Here is a 9,295-nt window from a genome sequence, read left to right as displayed (position 1 = left end):
CATCTTGGTCTTTGTTTTTAACAGCATCGTGATTCAAAGCACTAATGCTGAAGCTGGCTTCTGCTATGAGCAGCAACATGATTTTGGACAAGTCTCTTAACCTCTTAGAGCCTTAGTTTCCTAACCTGTAAAATGAGACTGATACTAGTTCCAGTTTCATAGGACTGTTGTGGAAATTAAATGAGTTAATACGTATAAAATGCTGGGCTCCATGTCTGACTCATTGTGGGTTCTCAATAACAATGTGCTTTTATTATTCTCATTTTGGGGGTGATTATTATGACTCAGGGCACAGGGTAGTACTCTTTGGAGTACAGTTTGCAGATTTCTTCTCTGAATTGCTTTCTGTGATGGGTTACAAGGATCTTCCAAGCGTAGAGAGGATCTAACAGTTTCCAAGTTGATCTCTCCATAAAACTCCATTTCCCATGAAGAGATTAGAGTAGGTTTTGAGATCATTAAAGGCCATTGTAGGAATCTTGTAGAGCTTTTTTTGCAATCAGAGAGCCAACTAATGTTGGGCTGAAAGGTCCTTAGTGAGCACTTAAAAAAAAAAAGACAGACTTACAGGTTTTGATGACATCAGAACTAGACCAGAAGACATTTCTCCTAACTTCCAAAGCAGCATTCTTTCTACCCCACCAGGATTTCTCATGTTGAGTATATTTTGTCTATTTCTCTCTGTCTTGGTCTGCCTTCCAATCTTCATTCTATCTATCTATCTGTCCGTCTAACTATTCTCTATTTAATCTGTCACTGATTTATATCTATTCTATCATTAATAAATATCATTGATTTATATTTATTCTATTTATCATCTGTTTAATCTATCATTGATTTATATATAGTCTATCATCTATTTAATCTGTATTGATCTATATCTAATCTATTTTTATCTATTTAATCTATCATTGATTATAGCTATTCTATCTATATCTAATCTATATTGATCGATCTATCTATCTATCTATCTATCTATCTATCTATCTATCTATGTATCCATCTATCAGTCATCTATCTAAGTCAGCTCATGTATCAGGATCTTTTTCTCTAAGAGGAAGCTTTTTCAGATCCCAGTTTGTGAGGCGTGAAAGCTGAGCTGCACGGGCTGCAGGCAGAAGCGGGCCCAGCTCCCCGCTCACTGCTTTTCCTTCGCCCTCTGCGGCGGCCCTTGAGACTGCCCACACTCTGACCTTATCAGTACTTGTGCATCTGTTTCTTTGACATAGTTTCAAATTCCACTCTTCTAACCAGTTTTTCTGGTACATGGAGTTTTTAAAGCGGTTCTGTCTTAACCTAATTTTCTCCTGATGATACACTGTAAAAGGAGAGGTTTTTGGACAGATCACTCTGAACTTTGGTCTTCCCAAGGAACCTGGAAGCCAGTCTGACTCTAAGACTGGCCAGAGTTCTGTGGGATGGGAAGGACCCTAAAGCAAACAAGCCTACACCCCACTTTCATCAGTCCAAATATTTCTGTCCTCAGCTTGCAGCACACCCAGGATCAAGTTCCAAAAATTCCATTTAATTTTCTTGGCTTCATACTTACTTAGTTACAATTGGACCAGAAGGGGTCTTGGCACCAAAAACCTGTAAGGAAAAAGCTGTTTCTTTAAACTTTGTTGCCCAATTTTGTAGACATCATAGGTTCAGATAAGGTTGTGGGTGGCCTGTCAATTCTTTCTACATGTTGTTCTAAAACGAACCCAAACCCTGCCACCTTCTGAGATTCCCAAGTCACACTGTGGCAATAACAAGCGGACATTCCTGAGCCTGAAGCCAAGTTTTCCTAAGGGTCATCTCTTCTTACTGCTCTTTCTCCTAGCCATGTACTTCTCTTGACCTGCAGGTGAGAGGAGAACAATAGTCTGAGGGTCTTCCTCTGGCCCCTGTGTATCTGCTTAGAGGCATCTGCGTGAATGTGCTGGTTGTTCACTTGAGAAGGTGAGAAAAGTTTTTGAAAGCATTGCTTTAACTTTCTTAGTTACTTCTTACTTTCAAATCCCCAAGGTCTGCCCCATCAATTGAGTCCTCTACTACAGGGGTTATAATGATAGTTATGTGAATAGTTTCTTTCCTATTTCGGGTAGGGGTGTGTGTGTGTGTGTGTGTGTGTGTGTGTGTGTGTGTGTGTGTGTGTATGTGTGGTTGTGTGTATGTGTTGCATAAGAGGAGTAGGGCAAGTTAAGGAGCTCATTGTCTTCTGAGCTCCATGAGGTCAGGGAACGTGTCTGCCGTGTTTAGTGCTGTATCCTCTATCCTCTGTGTTGTCAAATACCAGATACAAACAAGACAAGGATGTTGCTTTTGTAAGCTCCAAATATTAGCTGAAGGAATGAATGAACATCTGCCTTCTGTATCAGTAGATCTTTCCTTCCATTGCAGAGTTAAAAAGGAAGCCATCCTCTGAGACCCAGGACATGGACTTTAATGGACTGTCGGTTTGTATCCATGGGGACTGGTCAGTGGGACTACCCTTAAGTCAAAGAGATCATTCATGTGGTATGTTTTGAAGGGGGTTGGGAGTTCTTAATATCCAAAATCATCCCATATTTTAAGGCTTGACAGTACAGTGTTTGAGATAAATTGAATTTGGACTTAAGTGTTGTTTGTTCAGCAGTAGCTTCTCTATGGGAATGTCAATGTTCCTGGTGGGAATCACCTTTGGATTTGTTAGTCAGATGAAACAGTAAGACATGGTGAGCAGAGCATTGTTTTTGGAATCCAATGGACTTGTGTTCTAACTCTGCTTCCACCATTTATCACCTGTGTAACTTAAAAAAGTTATTTGACCTCTCTCAGTGGGTTTAGTTTCTGTAAAATGGGGATAATAATATCTAACTGTCAAACTTATGAAGATAAATTCCATAGTTACAATTGCACATTACAATTGAGTATGTCAGGTGTTCAGCCATGCACACAGAGGACCCTCACATTACATGAATATCTTCCCTGCATTTCTCCTTCCTAAGAGCCACATCCTGAGGAAGAGGCTGTGGGTGACATGGTTGGGGAAGGTGATGGTGGTGAGAACAGAGGGCAGTGAGAACAAACCTTGTCACAGATTTAAATTTTTTTCTGGGTGGGACAATCTCATTGACTAATATTGGCGGACAGCATGTAAAACTAGAAACCAAAAAATATGAAACTTTTTCTATTTATATTATTTTAGTGGAACAGCCCAACAGGCTTTATGAAATGACTTTGTGCACATGTGAAAAGGTAGCACAGGCCAGATATCAGTCACCATTTGCCCATCAGCCACTTATCCTGTGCAGTGAACTACCTGTCCAATGTATGAGATAGGACTGCTAACCAAAGAGACAGCAATTTGCAGTAAACTTGGCTGAGTCCTTAAAGATAGAAGTTTGTGAAGGAAAATTAACGACTTAAGTCAGAAGACCTGGTTCAAATCACTTCCACTGTCAACTCTGTAACCCAGAGCAGGTTGGTAAGGTAAGTAAATACTCCAAACCCCAGTTGCTTCATGTATAAAACTCCAGTTGCTTCATGCTATCCTTGTACTCTATTCTTTATAACAAATTACCCCAAAATTCACTAGCTTCAGAAAGAAACAGCGTTTATTATCTCACCCAGTTTCTGTGCATTGAGAATGCAGGAGCAGATTAGCTCGTTGGTTCTGGTTCAGTGTGTTCCATAAGGTCATGGTCAAGATGTTGGTGGGTCAATGAATATAATACAGCATGTCAACAGAATAAAAACCAAAAGTCCATGGTCGTATCAGTAGACGCAGAAAAAAATACCTGACAAACCCAAAACACTTCCCTGGTAAAAACACTCAAGAAACAAGTAATAGAAGGAAACTTTCTCAGTTAGGCAAAGGGTGTTTGTGAAAAGCCTACAGCTAATATCACATTAATGGTGAGATGAGATGCTTTCCCCTGAATATTAGAAATAAGACAAGGATGTTGCTTTTGTCACTTCTGTTCAGCAACATATTAGAGGATCTAGCCAGGGCAACTGGGCAAGAGAAAGAAATAAAAGCCATCCGGATTGGAAGCAGAGAAATGAAACCATCTCTGTTCACAGATGAAATGATCTTGTATATAGAAAATCCTAAGGAATTCACCAAAAACAAAACAAAACAAAACAAAAACGAAAACAAAAACAAAAAACGATTGGAACTAATAAATAATCTCAACAAGCTTCTAGGATACAAGGTCAATATACAAAAATCCATTGTATTTCTGAATACTTGCAATGTACAATCGGAAAATTCAATACAGAAATCAATTCCCTTTACGGCAGTATCAAACTGAATAAAATACATCGTCATTCAACAAAAAAGTGGAAAACTTACACTCTGAAAACTATAAAATATTGATGAAGGAAATTAAACAAGATCTAAATAAATGCATGGTCCATGCTCATGGATCAGAAAACTTAATATTGTTAAAATGGCAATATTCTCCAAACTCATCTATAGATTCCACAAAATCCCTATCAGCATTCCTGCTGGCATCTTTGTAGAAATTGACACACTGACTGAAATTCATGTGAAATTACAAGGGACCACAATAGTCAAAACAATCTTGAAAAAGAAGAACAAAGTTGGAGGATTCACACTTTCTGATTTCAACTTAGTACAACTTAGTACAAAGCAACAGCTCTCAAGACAGTGTGGTACTCATACAGCAGCAGACACACAGATCAATGGAATAGAATTGAGAGTCTAGAAATATATTCATGTGTGCTGTGGTGAACTGATTTTTGAGAAGGATGCTAAATCCATTCAATGGGGAAAACAATCTTTTTTTTTTGAGACAGACTTTCACTCTTGTTGTCCAGGCTGGAGGGCAATGGTGCAATCTTGGCTCACTGCAACCTCTGCCTCCTGGGTTCAAGCGATTCTCCTGCCTCAGCCTCCCAAGTAGCTGTAACTACAGGCGTGTGCCACCACACCCAGCTAATTTTGTATTTTTGGTAGAGACGGGTTTTCGCCACGTTGGCCAGGCTGGTCTCAAACTCCTGACCTCAGATGATCCACCCACCTCGACCTCCCAAAGTGCTGGGATTACAGGCATGAGCCACTGTGCCCGGCCAGAAGAATCTTTTTAACAAATGGTGCTGGAACAACTGGATATCCACATGTAAAAGAATAAAGTTGGACCCTTAACTTACACCATATAAAAACTACTTCAAATGGATCAAAGATTTCAATCTAAGAGTTAAAGCTATGAAACTATTATGAGAAAACTGGGGAAACTCTTCGTGACCTTGGATTTGGCACTGGATTCTTAAATATAACACCACAAGTGCAAGCCACAAAAGAAAAAAAAATAGATAAACTGGACTTCATCAAAATTAAAATATTTTGTACTTTGAAGGATACTATTTAAAAGTGAAAAGACCATCTACAGAATGGAATAAAATATTTGAAAGTTATATAGTTGATAAGAGACTTGGATCTAGAATGTATAAAGAACACTTACAACTCAGTAATAAAGACCAGATAACTCAATTAAAAAATGGGCAAAGATCCGAATAGACATTTCTTCAAAGAAGAGATACAAATGGCCCATAACACAGGAAAAAAATGTTCAGCATCATTGGTTGTCAGGGAAATGCAAATAAAAAACATGGTGAGATGCCACTTCAGATCAAAATAAGTCAGATAACAAATGTGGGTGAATATGTGGAGAAACTAGAATGCTTGAATACTCCGGGTGGAAATGTAAAAGTGATACAGCCACTTTGGAAAACAGCCTGGAAGTTCCTCGAATGCTTAAACATATAGTTACTACATACCCAGTGTATACACTTAGGTATATACACAAGAGAACATATATCCACACAAAGAGTTGTATATAAATGTTTATAGCAGCATGCATTTACAATAGCCCAAAGTCAGAAAAAAGCCAACTATTCATGAACTGATGAATGGATAAATGAAACGTGTGTACATACAATGGAATGTTATTCAGCCATAAAATGAAACAGAGTTCTGATACACACTACAACACGAATTAACTTTGCAATCATGATACTTAATATAAGAAGTTGGTTGCAAAATACCACATACTATCAATTCCATTTATATGAAAGGGATAGAGACAGAAAACAGTTTAGTGGTTGCTTAGGGCTGGGGAAGCTGGGAAGATACGGAGGTGGCAGCTAAAGGTTATGGGTTTTTGTTTTTGTTTTGCTTTTTTGTGATGACGGTGTTCTAAGTTTGACTGTGGTGATGGTCGCACATTATCTGTGAACATACTAAAAACCAGTGACTTCTACCCTTTAATAGTGAATTGCATGGTATGTGAATTATATTTCAATAAAACTGTTAATTAAAAAATGCTGAGAGCGACTGCAGTTATCTGAAGTTTTGATAGGAACTTAAAGATTGATTTCCATGTTGCTCCTATCCTACTGGGCCACTGAGCATCCACACAAGATGGCTGCTGGCTGCCTCCAGAGGGAGAGACCCAAGAGAGTCTGAGGTGAAAGCCAGAAAGTGTTTTTTTTTTTTTTTTTTTTTTAATCGCCATTTGCTTGAAGAATACCAAAAAGTCTTTAATGACCTAATCTTAGAGGCCACACTCCATCGTTTCAGATGAGCCCTATTCATTACGGGAGTGGCTATGGAAGAGCATGAATATCAGGAAGAGAGAATCATCTGGACTCGCTCAGAGGCTGGGTATACAAACACCTGCTTCACAGGGTAGCTGTCATGATCGTATCACATGAGGTAATGAGTATAAAACATTTTGTAAACTTTGACCTGCTCTATCAATATTCAATATTGTTCATACTAGTATTGACATGGATTAGTTGTCCAAAGCTAACTGCATTTTGCTTATTAATGTTTACTGCTTCGTTGTTCAGAATTAGTGTCCTAGAACTCCCAACTACCTGCAAAATTGAGGTATGTATTTGAGACTATGTCCTCATTGATGTTTAGATATGATGGAGAAGCTAGTAGTTCTAGAATTTACAGGAGTCAGACCCAAACAGCCCTGCCTGTCAATTCAGCTCCTCATTTATCTCTTCATCAATTTATTATGTGGGCTGAAAAGAGGCAAAGTTATCAAAGAGAAGGTGAAAAAAACCTCCAAACTGGGACTCAAGAAGAAACACGGACTTTCTTCGGGTGATTATCCAGGGAGAGGACTTTCTTGGGGTGATTATCCAGTGAGAGGTTCTTTGCTCCTCAAAGAATCTGGTCCAGCTTCAGGCCAGCCCCGGGAGTGCAATTTCAGACAGGATGGAGATGAGGGTGTGGTGGAACTTCAGCCAGATGTCTGGAAGCGGCCAGCTCCCGGCCTTAGTGGTTGCCTCTCCCTCCCATGTTTATGGCTCCAGAAACACATTTGTGGCCTCTAAAGCCCAGGGCAGCAGTGGATTTCAGGGTGTCTTCTGGTGTCTACTGGTTGTTATTCTTTCACAGGCAACACACAGAGTTTAGATTCAATACCATCATGAGACTGAAGTCACAGGTTCACAAGCTAAGGGTAGATAGAGGCTGGTTATTTAGAAAGTTTCCCTAACTGGTGTGTATGTTTCTTTCCTTACTGAATCTAGTGCTTTTTTGATCTTCAGGAGCTCTCTTAGGAGGACTCTAGTCTCCCACATGTTTGGTCCGAGCTTACTCCCCCAGTTGCCTAAGAAACCTGTTCTCTCACCTACCTAGGTATTCTCTTTCATAATTTTATAAATGTTGTTTAACATCTGTGTTAGGCATTTCCAGGATGTTCAGAGATCCAATCTCACATAATCATCAATGGAACCCCGTGGTGTAGGTAATGTTATCATCATTTGAAGGCTGAGGTAATGGTGACATGAAAGGTTGTCATGTCTAGTAGCACACAGTTGGTAACTAGTTCCCTAGCCAGGGTTCTCTGGGCTTCCTTCTGACTCTGCCCCTTTTTTCTTTGACCCCAGGCACTAGGGTTTCACTAAATCTATAGCATCGCTACCCATTCTTGGTGAAGAGAATGACCTGCTACAATTAATCCTTACAGAAATGGATGATGTTTCCATAGGCTGTGGAGACCATTCTCCCTAAACACAGTCTTCCGGTTTGGGTCATTGCCAGGAACTCCAATCTAGATCCTATGCAAGTTAATGAGGAGAAAGTGAATCCTGAGAATAGCCGGAGACCACTGCAGGGTGAGCTTACAGTAACTCAAGATCAAGGTCTGCTCCGTAAGCCCCAGATGAGCCTGAAATAATTCCTGCCTTCTGTGCCTCCTCACCATTGGGCTTGCTTAGAGGGCACCCAGGTTGATTTGGTGTGCTTTCCTGCCTTGTGATGGGGTAAAAAGTAGGCCATCCTCTGTGGGCCTGCAGAAGCAGGAGGGAGGACACAGCGATGCCTTATGTGGAGATCTGATCACTCATGCTGCCTTATGATCCTCTTAAGCTACGATGAGCAAATACTCAAAAACTGCTTTTTGGATTTAACTAAATTGTAACCCATATTTTGCCTCCCCTTGCACACACCCAGGAAACGTATTCAAATAAAATACATGTAAATGGAATTTCTTTCTCCCTCTCTTCCTTCCCCCTTCCATTTCTCCCTTCCTTCTGCTTCTTTTTCTCTTTTCTTCCTTACCTGTTTGCATACCTCATAGCATTTATATAGAATGTCACCATTCTCAGAGTGCCTTTCAGTCTCTCAAGTCCTACACACAAAGGGCAGAATTTAAACAAATAACAAGCCTCCCCCAAATAATCTCATTTGATCTGTTTCACCACTTTTACCCACAATGCATATCATGTATAAATGATCACTAATTCGTTTCATCCCAAATCCTAGTGCTTGTCCTATTTTATTTTTTCCACTTTCTGCATTAAAATACTATGATTCATAGTCCTCTACTCCCACCCCTGGGAGTGGGGTGGGTGGGAGGAAGAAACAACCCAACTTCTAGTTTTCTACCGGTGGCCTGTGAAGGTTTCTGAGCAGATGTTCAGGGAATTAGCTTTCAGCATGCATAAATTTGTGGCTGGATCATTATGGTAATCTGTGAGTATTCAGTAAGTTGCTACCTCCTCCTACCACCTCTTTTACTATTTTTTTTTTCAGTTCCATTTTATCATTTAAAGGAACACTTCTACTTTCTGAGGGTTTCATTTCTTACGGTAATGAGTATTAGTTGCCTAATATCCAGAGCAGATGTCAAAATTAGTTAGATCACATTATATACTGGCAATTCTGTTCTCAACCAACTTTAAGGACTTAAGAAAGGTGAGATTCAGCAATTGACCTCAACAAAATGATACACAGAGAATCTCTTGACCAAGCTCCACAGTTTACTTTGAACAATTCACCCAA

General features: G+C 39.7%; 1 long non-coding RNA gene across 1 annotated transcript; it reads left to right on the top strand.

The window, feature by feature from the left end:
• The first annotated feature begins 1,856 nt into the window (after positions 1 to 1,856).
• On the top strand, positions 1,857 to 8,180 carry LOC141585191 (uncharacterized). The gene is made up of 3 exons (XR_012518593.1): positions 1,857 to 1,944; positions 2,386 to 2,441; positions 6,572 to 8,180. It is a non-coding gene; the product is annotated as an uncharacterized LOC141585191 (long non-coding RNA).
• The last annotated feature ends 1,115 nt before the right edge of the window (positions 8,181 to 9,295 follow it).

Source organism: Saimiri boliviensis, chromosome 7, assembly GCF_048565385.1.
Source record: "Saimiri boliviensis isolate mSaiBol1 chromosome 7, mSaiBol1.pri, whole genome shotgun sequence".
NCBI lineage: Eukaryota > Metazoa > Chordata > Mammalia > Primates > Cebidae > Saimiri > Saimiri boliviensis.
The sequence above is the reverse complement of the archived record's forward strand: the minus strand, read 5'-3'. Positions and strand labels throughout refer to the sequence as shown.